The sequence below is a fragment of the Sus scrofa genome, chromosome 2 (genome assembly GCF_054392235.1).
Source record: "Sus scrofa isolate SSC_HxYL_T2T_F1_AM1 chromosome 2, Sscrofa_HxYL_maternal_Yorkshire_Landrace_v2.0, whole genome shotgun sequence".
In the NCBI taxonomy this organism is placed as follows: Eukaryota; Metazoa; Chordata; class Mammalia; order Artiodactyla; family Suidae; genus Sus; species Sus scrofa.
In genome coordinates this window covers 128,680,943-128,693,684 of record NC_139384.1, presented here as the reverse complement: position 1 = coordinate 128,693,684, position 12,742 = coordinate 128,680,943, and the positions used below count along the sequence as shown (strand labels likewise).

Below are 12,742 nucleotides of genomic sequence, written 5' to 3'. Positions count from 1 at the left end.
AAGGAGAAGAGAGCCAGAAGTTCTCACTATGTCAGCCTGGGCAACAGAGACAGAAAGGAATCCTATCCTATACCTACAGGGATGTAATGATGGGGTTTTAGGCAAAGTAGGGGAGAAGAAGATGTCATATTGAGCTGGTAGGGGAGCAGGTCAGTTCCCTCCACACACACTTGCTACTCCATCCTGCCCAGGTCTTCTCAACTAGCTGGGCTGACAAGGGGATCATACTGGCTAACCTTCTCTCCATGTGGCTGCACCCAGCCTAGATCTGTCTGTCTGACTCTCATTCCTCTGGGTCCTGGTGACCAATAAGGGAATAGAGGTGGGAAGGAAAAGACCTGCAGCCTCTAGGAGAGAAAGTGCTGAAGGCTGTATCTCTTTCCCAGGTCTTCTCATTAACCACTGGACAGAATACCACTGATCAGATTACCAGAATCTACATTTTAATAAGATCCCCAGGTGATGGGTATGTACACTAGAGTTTGACACATACTCATCTACAATAAGGGTCTGTAAACTTTGCAGAAAATGAAAGACAATATTTTAGGTTTCGTGGCCACAGGGTCCTTGTGAAGATTACCCAACTTCTTTGCTGTTGTCGAGCAAAGCAGACCTGGATGATCTGTAGCAAATGAGGTGACTGTATTCCAGTGGAAGTTTGTTTATGACACTGAAAGTTGAATTACATTTAATTTCACATGTCACACACAAACAAAAGAAGAATCCCCTTCTAGGAGGATTCTAGAAAATGTGTAGGTTAAGAATATTAGATGATTTCATAAAACCGAGGGAGTCAAGGAGACATACGATTTAAAAAATAAGGTCCTTTGAGAAGATTATGTTTATTCTAGATCTAAATAAAGCCTCAGTGCTCAACTTTAAATAGTCATCATCCAGATAAGAGTCCAGTGCAGATATAATTTGCCCTCACACATAAAAACTGAAGAGCTAGGGCTTTCGTAAGTATTTTGAATAAAAATTTCTTATTTGCAGAACAAAAACTTCCCTACTGTGCTGTGGTTCCTCAGACATCTAACAGTGCTTATAGGCATTTAAGGGAAATATTTCCTTCTTAGGATTAATTTTGTGAGTTTTTTGCTTATCAGTTCATCATTCTTTCTCTGGACTTTTAAAGCTTTACAAATGGGTAGGTGGTTCATGTGAAATGCCTGCTTTGTTAAGCGGGGGCTGTACTCCCAGGTGAAATGCAGACTTCTAAAATTAACCCATTTCTATACTAAAAGAAATAAAATCACCAAAATTTCCTTCTCATCAAATTGAATGAGATATTTCTTTCTCAATATTTGAATTGCTCGAACCTTCAAGCAGTTTTCTATTTTTTCCATTCTTAAGTCATCAGTGTTCTTGGCATCTCACATTACATCATCCCACTCAATGCACTCCTCTTGGATTTCTCTGAATCATATCTTGCCAAAAGAATTGAAAAGTGGAAAACTGAAACTTCTCATTTCATTTTAAAAGTCATTTGGTATTAAGATCAAATAAAATTCCATCTCCTGGCCAAAGTCTCTTCCAAGTGCTGTTTCATCTACTCTTTTCCAGACACTTCTGGTGTGTGCATCTAAGTCAGACAAAAAATTCTGACATTTTAAAATGTATGTTCTATATAATGCAAGGTGAGAAAATGACAGCAACAAGTAAGAATCTGAAATTATTCAAAGCAAGAGCCAGTCAAAATCTGCAATGACATCCCCCATTGTTCCGTAATTCCATTTGAAAAGTAACTGTTTAACTATTTAGTATTGAACAGTAAAATTTTTAACTTCAGAATATGAACTTTAGAAGATTTAGTTCTTCACTCAGCTTTCAAGAAGAAGAGGTAAGATATCTTGATGTCTTTAGTTTCTTTTGGGGGTGCATAGAACCCTAATGATATCTTCTATCAGAAAGTGTGAGGAGTTGCTATCTTTTTGTGGAACAGAGGGGAGTCGAAAAAAGGCAGAAGAGGTAGAAACTAATTAAAGGGGGATCCTGTTTCTCTTCACTTTAGCCTTAGAAAGCAGAAAAAGAACATGACTCCCACCTTGAAAGCAAGAAAAAGTGGAATAATGAATAAAATCCTAACTGACCTTGAGCTCATTGGAGGGGCAGACATGCGAACTAAATTCCGCAGGACAGAATAAGAACAGGCCAGATGCACAAACTGCTTCATCTGTGGCAGAATACAGCATGAAGAGGTGAACACCTTAAAAGAGGATAATCAGGAAACAGATACAATTTAAGGAATTCTTCATTCCTCAAAATGTGGGCTGGATTGATGTTGAGAACCCTGGTTGCCCATACAAGGAAGTCCCATCCTCTCAAAGCAATTCCAACCCCGTCTAACACCGGATGGCCAGTGCTCAGGCGCACAAAGGCCCACCTTCAAGAAGAGAAGACCCTTCTGAAAGTGGGAGCCAAAACTGGAGGTCAGTGCTCCCACCCCTGACTCCAGGCAAAGATTCATCTTCTCTGCGCCAGGAAAGAAGCCAACATCTCCTCGATTTTGATTAAAGAAAATGAATAAAGAAAAATTTTAGAAGATTTAAAAAAAAAAAAAGAAGCTAACATCTCTTGCCTTTCCCCCAAGCCCTGGCAAAAGTAATTCTGAGGGCAGAGTCAGGAAGCCTCCCTCCACCCCACCACCCACCATGCACTGGCACAAGGGCTAGCAATCAATGTACCACTGGACTGGGGTGTGGAGGTGCAAGGTGAGCACCTGTCTGATCTCAAGCAAAAGGCCACTGCTGCTGAGGGAGGAGTAAGGCCATAGCTGCTGCTCCTGGGGAGGGGGCAGGAGACCGCCCCCGTCCAGGGTCCAGGTTTCTGTGCTGGAACAATGCAGAGATGCACAAGTCAGCTACCACTTGGGAGGGTAGCTCACCTGTCTTCAACTCTCCACAGCTATGAGGCAGAACTTGAAGTGCCATATGCAGGACAAGAATGATGCAAAAAGCCCCATTTCAGATATCTATATACCCAGGATTTGGCTAAGTGATGCTGGACCAAAAGAACTAAGAGAAGAGCCCACCCCTATTTTTTAGCCTTCCATTAAATAACCAATAATGACAGTATGCTGTGTTGGAAGTATAAGCACATAGAGACCCTTTTGCGGCAAAGGCAATCAGTGCCGCTGTAAGAGCAAATACTGAGAAAATCCTCCAGCACCCAAAATTTCATACTAAGTACAAGGCAGCTGCAGTCCACCACTGGAGAGATTTGGAGACAGCAATACATGAATGGTAATTATAGCAACAAGACTTGAAATCAGTTTAAATAAAAGCTAGATTGGCTCAATCCCCTCCACGAAACACTAAGAAGAGGCATGATTATTTCTAGGTGGAAACACTACTCACTTCAGACTCTACTATTCTTTTATATAAAATATCCAGTGTTTGATCAAAAATGCTAAGACATACACAACAGCAACAATGTATATTATGCTGTTGCAGGATGTATTCTATACATGTCAGAAAGGCCAAGTTGTGTAACAGGTGATTTTCTTCTATATTCTTACTGAATTGTTGCCTAGTAATTCTATTAAATACTTTTGGAGAACTATTAAAATCTCCAACTATAATTGCAGAACTCTCATTTTCTCTTTTCAATTCTGTCTGGCAGCTTCATGTATTTTGACACTCTATCGTTAGATGGATAATAATTTATAAATGTGATATCTTTCTGCTGTATCAACTCTTTATTGTTAAAAAATATTCCTCATTGTCTCTAATAATATTCTTTGTTATTAAGTCTATTTTTCCTGAAATAGATATAGCCACTCCAGCTCTCGTATGGCTACTGTTTGCAAAGTATATCTTTTCCATACCTTCTCTTTCAAACAATTTTGTCTTTAAACAAAAGCGTATCTCTTATAGACAGCACATAGTAGGATCTTTTTATTCAACTTGACCATCTCTGCCTTTTAATGTAATTATTGCTGTAGCTGAACTTCATCTGCCATTTGTTTTCTATATGTTTTATCCATTTTATCCTGTTCCTTTTTAATGCATTTCTTTGTGTTATATATGTATTTTCTAGTATACCATTTTAGTTTCTCAATTGATTTTTAAGCTTTCCTTTTTGTAAATAGTTGTTTATCTAGGAATCACTATGCATCATTAACACATCACAATCTCCTTCGGGTTAATATTTGATTTAATTTTGATAAAATATAACAAATTTGATCCATTATAGCTCTATTTTGTCCTCCATCCTTTATGCTGTTATCATCATATATATTAAAACTATTTATGTTGTAAATCTAATACGGTCATATTTATTATATGCTTTTTAAAGAAATTAGAAGAGAAAAATATGTAGTTTTTATATTGACTCACAGGTTTATCATTCCTTGTTTTCTTAATTCCTTCTAGTAGATCTGAGTTACAGTCTACTGTCATTTCCTCTCATTCTGAAGAACTTCCTTCAGTATACCTTACTTTTCAGATATATTCTCAATTTTTGTTAAACTGAGAATGCCTTACTGCACTGCCTTTTTTTTTTTCTTTTTACAGCTGCACCTGTGGCATATGGAAATTCCCAAGCTGGGGGTTGAATCAGAGCTGCAGTTATGACCTAAACTGCAACTTGTGGCAACGCCAGATCCTTAACCCACTGACCAAGGTCAAGGATCAAACCCACATCCTCATGGACACTATGTAGGGTTCTTACCTGCTGATCCACAATGGAAACTGTCGTTTTTTGAAAAAGTTTTGTTGGATATAGAATTTTTGAATGACACTTTATTCCTTTCTGCATTTTAACTTGTCATTCCACTTCCTACTAGACTTCATTGTATTCTGATAAATCAGCCCCTATTCTCATTGCTGTTTTTCTGTAAATGATGAGTCATTTTTCTCTGGCTGCTTTCAAAACTTGCTTTTTGTCTTTCAGCAGTTACACTATGATGTTACCATCCATATTTCTCTTTGTGTTTACCCTTGAGTTTATTGAACTACCTGTAAATGACAGGTTTTTATCAAATTTGATGAGTTTTGGACAACTGTTTCTTCAAGTATTTTTCTTTCCTTCTCTCTTCTCTCCTTCTACGACTTCCATTACAGATATGTGGGGACATTTGACATTGTCCACAGACCTCTGAGGCTCTGTTCTTCCATCTAACTTCTTCTCTACTTTCTTTGAATTGGAGAATGTCTATCTTCAGTATTAATTATTCTTTTTTCTGTCATCTTGAATATGCTTTGGAGCCCATCTACTGAGTTTTTCATTTGGCTATTTTATTTTCAATGCTAGACTGCTTGATTTTATTTTTTTAATGGCTTCCATTTCTCTATTAAAGTGTATTATTTGCTGTCATTGCCAGTTTTTTATAACATATTTTAATATTTGAACATATTTATAATAGCTGTTTTCAGAACTTTGGGCCCAGTGAGAGCCAGTTTCTAGTAACTGCCTTTTTTCTAAAAATTTTTCGCAATTTCCTGTTTCCTTGTACGTCTTATAGTTTTTGGTTAAAAACTGAAGGTTTTAGATAATACACTGTAACAACTCTGTTTCATTGTTCTGCATTTTTTTGTCTTTTCTTTGTAACCTGTCTGGACTTAAACTATAAGATCTGTCTCTCCTGTGGTGTCACTGATGTCTCTGGACAGATTTTTTAATTTTAATTTTAATTTTAATTTTTTAACCTGGTTTCTTAATGGTCTCACCTGTGTCTACATAGCTTAGCAGGTCAGTCAATGTTTTTTTGTTTTTTGTTTTGTTTTTGCTTTTTAGGGCCATACCTTCTGCATAGGGAGATTCCCAGGCCAGGGATAGAATCAGAGCTACAGCTGCTAGCCTATGCCACAGCCAGAGCAATGCAGGATCCGAGCTCTGTCTGTGACCTACACTAGAGCTCATGGCAACACCAAATCCTTAACCCACTGAGCAAGGCCAGGGATCGAACCCAAAACCTCACCGTTCCTAGTTGGATTCGTTTCCACTGCACCACAATGGGAACTCCCAGTCAAAGTTTTGAGTTTAAGTTATACACAAATATCTTAATACCATAAACCTTCCACCCTCTGTTGATCGATGTAAGTAGCCTGGGAAGGTATTCAAATTTGCAGTCAGTTAATTCTTCCTTGGGATTTATTTTCCACTTGGCTCTCTCAAGTCTCTTCCCTGCATCTGTTTAGTTTTCAATTCAGCCAGGGAGGTCTGAAGAGCGATCTCACTTCCAGGATCTCTCCATTAAGTTTCTGAATGGTCAACACTCACCCCAATAAGAATTGCAACCTCAGCTCAACAAAGCGAATGGTTTTTCCTGTTCTCAATCAAGCTGATAAAGCCACAGGTTTCAACCCTCATCTTCTGCCCCAAATCAAATCTACCCCAACTGGCAGCGAAGCTACCGATATTCCCATCCAGTCCCACATTCTTGCTGCATCAGCTGTTGAGGTGAATAAGGGGCGGGGGCTGGACAGACATGGGAGATGGTCTGATTTAGCAATAGTAATAATAATAATACAGAATGTCCAATTAAATTTGAAATTTAAATAAATACTGAGTATTTTTGTTGTTGTTGTCTTTTTAGGGCAGCACCTGCAGCATATGGAAGTTCCCAAGGCTAGGGGTCGAACTGGAGCTGCAGCTGCCAGCCTATACCACAGCCATAGCAATGAGGGATCCAAGACAAGCCTGCAACCTACACCATAGTTTATGGCAACTCGGGATCCTTAACCCACTGAGCGAGGCCAGGGATCAAACCTAAGTCCTCATGGATACTGATTGGGTTCATTACCACTGAGCCACAATGGGAAATCAAATATTGAGTAATTTTTAGCATAGGCATAATCCATGCAATATCTTAGACATACTTATACTAAAATAGTTATTTGTTGTTTATCCAAAGTTCAAATTTAACTGGACATTCCGTATCTTATCTAGCAACCCTAGAGTTATAGGAAGAACCTCACACAAGAGGGCCACAAAAGCCTGTTCTTTGTATGTGAAATTCTCTCATTATCAAGGATAAACCCTTCCCAATTTTTTGTCTGCTTTTGATCAATTTCTAGTGCCCCATAAATGGGTATTTTGGACAAAATTTTCTGTTTTGTACTTGTTTTGGCAGATAGGAATCACTACAGTTTTCATCCTGCCATAATTGAAAGCTGACCTACCTTAATTTGTAAGTATTAATGTTTTTAGAAAATTTTAGTTGGTCTCAGCTATGCTAAGAGAATAAAGCAACCAAAATGTCAGTTCTCTTTATATGTGTATGCAAGTTTAAGGGTAGCATTCTTAGATTATTAAGACTGATCCACAGAGCAAATTCCAAAGAAAAAGTCAACTGTAGAGAGTGTCACATTTCTTGTACAGTCAATTCCACTTTCCCACAGTGAGGCAGTCCTTCTGGATTCTTTGGCAGTGGTGGAAATCACTATCTGCAGTAGTGCACTTCCCACCATCATGAAGTCTTGGGGAGGTGTGAGTTCAGTACCAGTGCAGTACTAGGCACTAAAGTAGGAGACAGGCCAGTCCAAAGATGGTTCAGTGTACAAGGACTGTTGGGAACAATGACTAAACTTGAGCATCAGTCCTTTGATTCAGTTTTATCACTGAACAAGCAAACAAATAATGCAACAGTACATACGAGATGGAGAACTTATGATACTATGTATGGATGTAATTCCCTTGTAACACCCTTGTTCCCCAAGAAGGTGCACCTGAGTTTTACTGTTTTCAGCAGTCTGCATGGAGCAAAAGATGCTGGCCTGGGATCCACAAGGGCCAAGAACTGCACATTCACCATATTTGTCTCATTTTAGACCTGGGAGCTTACATTGGAGGTAGCCAGGACACATGAGCACCAGCACTCATGGGTATACCTCAGTATCACGTGTCAAGTGAGCTAATTTCCAGGTTCAGGTTCAAAATGTATCACTGCATGACAGTAACATAACACAGCTATTAGCACTGACCAATTTATGTAGCATGGATGCCATGTTTTATTGCCTGCTATGCCATTGGGATGCCAGATATTTCCATAGAGAAGGCTGGCAATGGACTTCCACAGTGGAAGACAGATTTTTGAGGTCAAACCAGGCTTCATCACTCATCATTTGTGCAGCTTTGACCTCTTTTGCCATAAAAGGAAATGCAAAGCATACCACAGGCCTTGAAGTCTCACTGAGAAGGTTTTTTCTAAAAATTAATCAATGGTTTCATTCCTTAAGCATTTCTCCATTTTGCCTCTATGTATCTCCAGCTTTTTCTTCCCATATCACTCAGAGTAGAATACTCTTAAAATTCCAGATCTGCTCGTTTTGCTCTCTTCACACATGGATCATGTCTCAGATCCTTAGTGCCAGGCTAAGCATATTGTTGGCAATAAGTAATAATACCTGGAGTTCCTATTGTGGTTAACGAATCCGACTAGGAACCATGAGGTTTCAGGTTCGATCCCTGGCCTTGCTCAGTGGGTTAAGGATCCAGCATTGCCATGAGCTGTGGTGAAGGTCAAAGACGCGGCTCGGATCCCGCGTTGCTGTGGCTCTGGCATAGGCCAGCGGCTACAGCTCTGGGAACCTCCATATGCTGCAGCAATGGCCCAAGAAATGAAAAAAAAAAAAAAGATCTTCAGAAAAAAAAATAAGTAATAATACCTAACATTCAGTGAGCCCTTACAATATGCCAAGAATGGTGTTAAATCCTTCACATGCACTGACACATTTAATTTTTAAAACAAGCTATAAAAAATAGCATGGACTATTGTTATCTCAACTTTATTAAGGAAGAGGTTAGAAATAGAAAAAGCGACCTGTCCAAAATGACATAACTAGTAAATGCCAAAGCTGGATTTCAAGCCAGGTAATGGAGATCTAAACCATACTCTGACAATGATGTCCTAGTGCCTTTTTTTTTTTAAGTGAAGACTTTTACATTTAGAATTAGCCAGCTGGACTCAGTGATGCCAATTTTGTTAGCAACATCCAAAGCATCATAGTCAAGAGCCAGTTGAACATATGCCCTCTTCTCTCCATTAGGCCTGATCAGAGTGTTGACTTCAGCCACATCAATGTCATAGAGCTTCTTCACAGCCTCTTTAATCTGGTACTTGTTGGCCTTGACATCCACAATGAACACAAGTGTGCTGTTGTCTTCTATCTTCTTTGTGGCTGACTCAGTGGTGAGGGGGAATTTGATAATGGTGTGGTGGTCAAGCTGGTTTCTCCTAGGGGTGCTCTTCCAAGGATATTTGGGCTGGCTCCTGGATATTTTAGGCCATCGGAAGGTGGGTGACGTCTGGATCTTCTTTTGCTGTGTGGCTGTGGATGCCTTTCAACACTGCTTTCTTGACCTTCAAAGCCTTTGCTTTGGCTTCAGCTTTGAGGTGGCAGGGGCTTCCTTCTTCACCTTCAGCACCACCTTCATGAAAAGGCTAATGCCTCGTTTTGAATGAAAGAAGTATCATGAAGAATGACTTTATAAAACAAACAGGTGAAATTCATTTCACTATCACTTTCCTCAGATCAAAGCAGTACCATATTTTGTACAAGCGCTTTTGTAAATGGAACAGTTCATTTAAATACCCCCAGTGGAAGGAAGGTTTAATTTATTCTCCTAGATAATTGTAAGAAGATTAAAAGTAGATGCACCAACTTGAAATAAAGCCCCTAGGAATAATAAAATTTAAATAGAAATAAATTAACATTTAGTTTCCTATTAAATGTTATATGGGTTTGCTAGCTAACATGTTCAAGAGTGTACTATTTCGGTTATATCCCTGCATTTCCTGGTTTCAAAAAACAAATTGCAGCAATTGGCACTAATTTGTTATATATATCAAGGCTTCTATTTTCCAACTAGATACAAATAACTTGAGTTTTTACAATCTTTTTAACATATAAATAAACTTCTTATACATTATCTCAATCTTCAAAACAATCCTATGAGATGGGCACTATAATTCTCATTTTAGGATGAACCAAACGACAAGCAGAGAGTTAAAGTGATGTTTCCTAAGTCGCACAGCTTTAAGTGGCAGAATACAGACTCAACCCTTGATCCAGGCTCCAAGCGTAATCCGTTTCCCATTGCCCCAAAGCTGGACAAAAAGAGAAACAGCTTTCACTCTATCATTTTACCCCAGATCAGCCCCACTGACTAACACTGAGGACTATTTGTAGTTAAGTTCAATGTTTGTTGCAGGGCCCGGTGGTAAGGCTGGTAAGAATCATGAAATATGAAACAGAGCCCATATTCAATTCATGGATCACTTGGCTCAGTGCACACAATTAGCACACAACACACGTTTGTTCAAGCAGAGAAAATAGAAAGGGGGTAACAATGAGAAGTGTGAGAAGGAGGCAGCTCAGAATGAGCAGGGGTCCTGGAAGGGCTATGGGTCTTCCGACAAGCAGAGTGGGAACTGGTCCTCTGTTCCAGCAGGGCCACCAGCAGCATCCATCTGCAACAGCCTGGAGTCGCTCCCACAGTGAAGAGACTTCAAGTCACTGGGTCCAGTGGCCACCTTTCAAGTCTGCCCATAGAATGTGCCTGTTACACACCAGGGGGTCTGGCCTCTATCAGTTGCCCCTTCTGTCCAGTGACATCTTCCTACAGATGTTACCAAACAGGTTCCTTATCTAAAGGAACCCTCTAAATTTATTAGTTGCAGTCCTATATTGGATGTTTCAAAACAACTAGTGTGGAAGTACATTGGCCTCAGCAACTCCATCTTGAATTACTTCACACTGCTTGAATCTGTGAGTTTCACAAAGATAGGGAAGAATCACAACACTACAGAAATCACACCATAACCAAGAACCTTGTCTCTGAAGAGCCCAAATACTTTATGCTCCATTCCTCTCACCAGATGTTTCTAGAGCTGACAAAAGCAAAGACTGAAGTGTGGACAGCAGTCCTCTTCTCAGTCCTGATACCAACAACCCAACCAGCCCTCAGCTGTCTGACTCCCGGCGGCTCCACAGTCGAGCAACTTGCCCTGGGTTGAATGTGCCTTCAAGTCACAGAACAAAAAGTAAAACATTCAAAGAAACTTCCTTGTTTCCAAGGCTCTGGGGGAACTGAGCTATGTCTGGGAATCTATTTAATGCTGCAAAAAGAGCAAAGCAGAGGAAAGATCACAGAGGAGTAAGCAGACAAAGGGATCCATCTAGTGCTTCCACTCACTGTGGAGTAGCTTTGGGAAAAATCTCTAGACCTCCTCTAGGCCTCAGAGTCTTCATCTATTACAAAAGAGAGATGGCGTCTAGGTCAGGTGTCCACCACCCAGTGCTTGACAGATTCTGTCTAGCACCTGTTTTGTGACTCAGATTGACTGGAATTTAAGCCACTTCCATCCATCACATATCATCTGTGGCTGCTTCTGCACCACAAAGGCAGAACAGCATACTTGTAACAGATGCCATCTGGTCTGCAAAGCCTCAAACACTACCTGGCCCTTTACAGAAAAGGTCTGGCAACCCTGAGCTAGCTCATGCTCCAGCCTTTTCCTTCCAATCATAAGTCTCCAGTAATGACAAAAAAAAAAAAAAAAAACAACTACATTTGAATTCTGTAACAGTTGTTAAAAAGAGGAAGGTGTGTTCTTGGGCACATCAATTCTGAGGACTCTCTAAGAGACAGAAGGCAAGTGAGGGCAGAAGGAAATGAGGTGCTCTGGCCCTTAGTGCCCACAGCAAGGGACAGCCTTGGGAGGTGGGAGTGACTCCAGGGAAGGCCCAGCTTAAAGGAGCAGGACAGAGAGGATAAGGGTCCCTGGGCAGCTGGCAGTGTTGCTGGTTAGGAGCCCATGGCAGGAGCAAGGAGGTGAGTACACGAGTGACAGCAGTAGAACAGCGCCCCAGAAAAAGGAGGGGGATGGCCTTCTCAGGAGGAAAGCTGCTGGCCTACCTTACTCCCCAGGGCAGTCCTCCAGCCATTGTGGACAGGATGCATGGAGAGAAGAGGCATTCGCAGGGAAGAGAAGAGGAAATCTTAATTACAAGATGAACTCAGCCAAACATTCCCTGATATTGGAGGAAAATCAGTACTGTGACTGAGAGACCCCACAGATAAGCACCACCTATAGCCTGAGTAAACCGTGCTTCTACAGCAAACAGAACAAGACTTTAAAGTAAGAACAACTTAAAATATCTAAGGAATGCTTTCAAAGAAATAAAACAATGAATCTAAAAAAAAAAAAAAAACCACATAGCCAAAGGAAATGAACAAAGTTCAGTCAGCAAAAAGGAATCACAGATAGCCATAAATACTTTAAACAGCTCTAATTCTTAAAACTAATCAGCAAAATTCAAACTCAAACAACAATCATTGGTAATGTCTGTCACCAGCCTCCCAGACTCTGCATCAGATTGGTAAACTTTGAGAGAATGACAATAGCTATTTTACAGCTTCATACCCCATTTGCAGAAGTGTATTTAGCATTAAGTATGCGTATCTCCTTTAACCCAGCAATTCTACTTCTTGGTATCTACCAGAGAGAAATATTACATGTACAGAAAGATGTACAAACATGAATATTCATGAATCACTGTTAAAAAAGGAAAAGTTAAAGTGGCATAAATTCTCATCAGTAATGAATCATGAACAAACTCTCACACATGCAAGATAAGTAACATTCTGCACTTTATGGAGCACTAACTCCAATGCAAAGGATGGGTGCTTCAGAAGGACAGTGGCTTTTTTTAAGCTTATTCCCTTGCCCCTAGAACAATGCCTGAAATTTAGAGGCACTGAAAATTTATGAAAGAATTAAAGCTACAAGAATATG

General features: G+C 40.0%; 1 protein-coding gene and 1 pseudogene across 4 annotated transcripts in view; both read right to left on the bottom strand.

Annotated features, from left to right (window-relative positions):
- KCNN2 (potassium calcium-activated channel subfamily N member 2) overlaps positions 1-12,059 on the bottom strand; it is a 712,042-nt gene extending 699,983 nt beyond the window's left edge. The window contains exon 1 of one of the 4 annotated variants that reach the window (XM_085014292.1): positions 11,863-12,059. The gene's annotated coding sequence lies outside the window, so the exon portion shown is untranslated. The remainder of the gene's footprint in view (positions 1-11,862) is intronic. The other 3 variants (XM_085014293.1, XM_085014291.1, XM_085014287.1) reach the window with 3 other exon arrangements.
- On the bottom strand, positions 8,787-9,506 carry LOC146405691 (large ribosomal subunit protein uL23 pseudogene; annotated as a pseudogene).
- Positions 12,060-12,742: the final 683 nt, after the last annotated feature.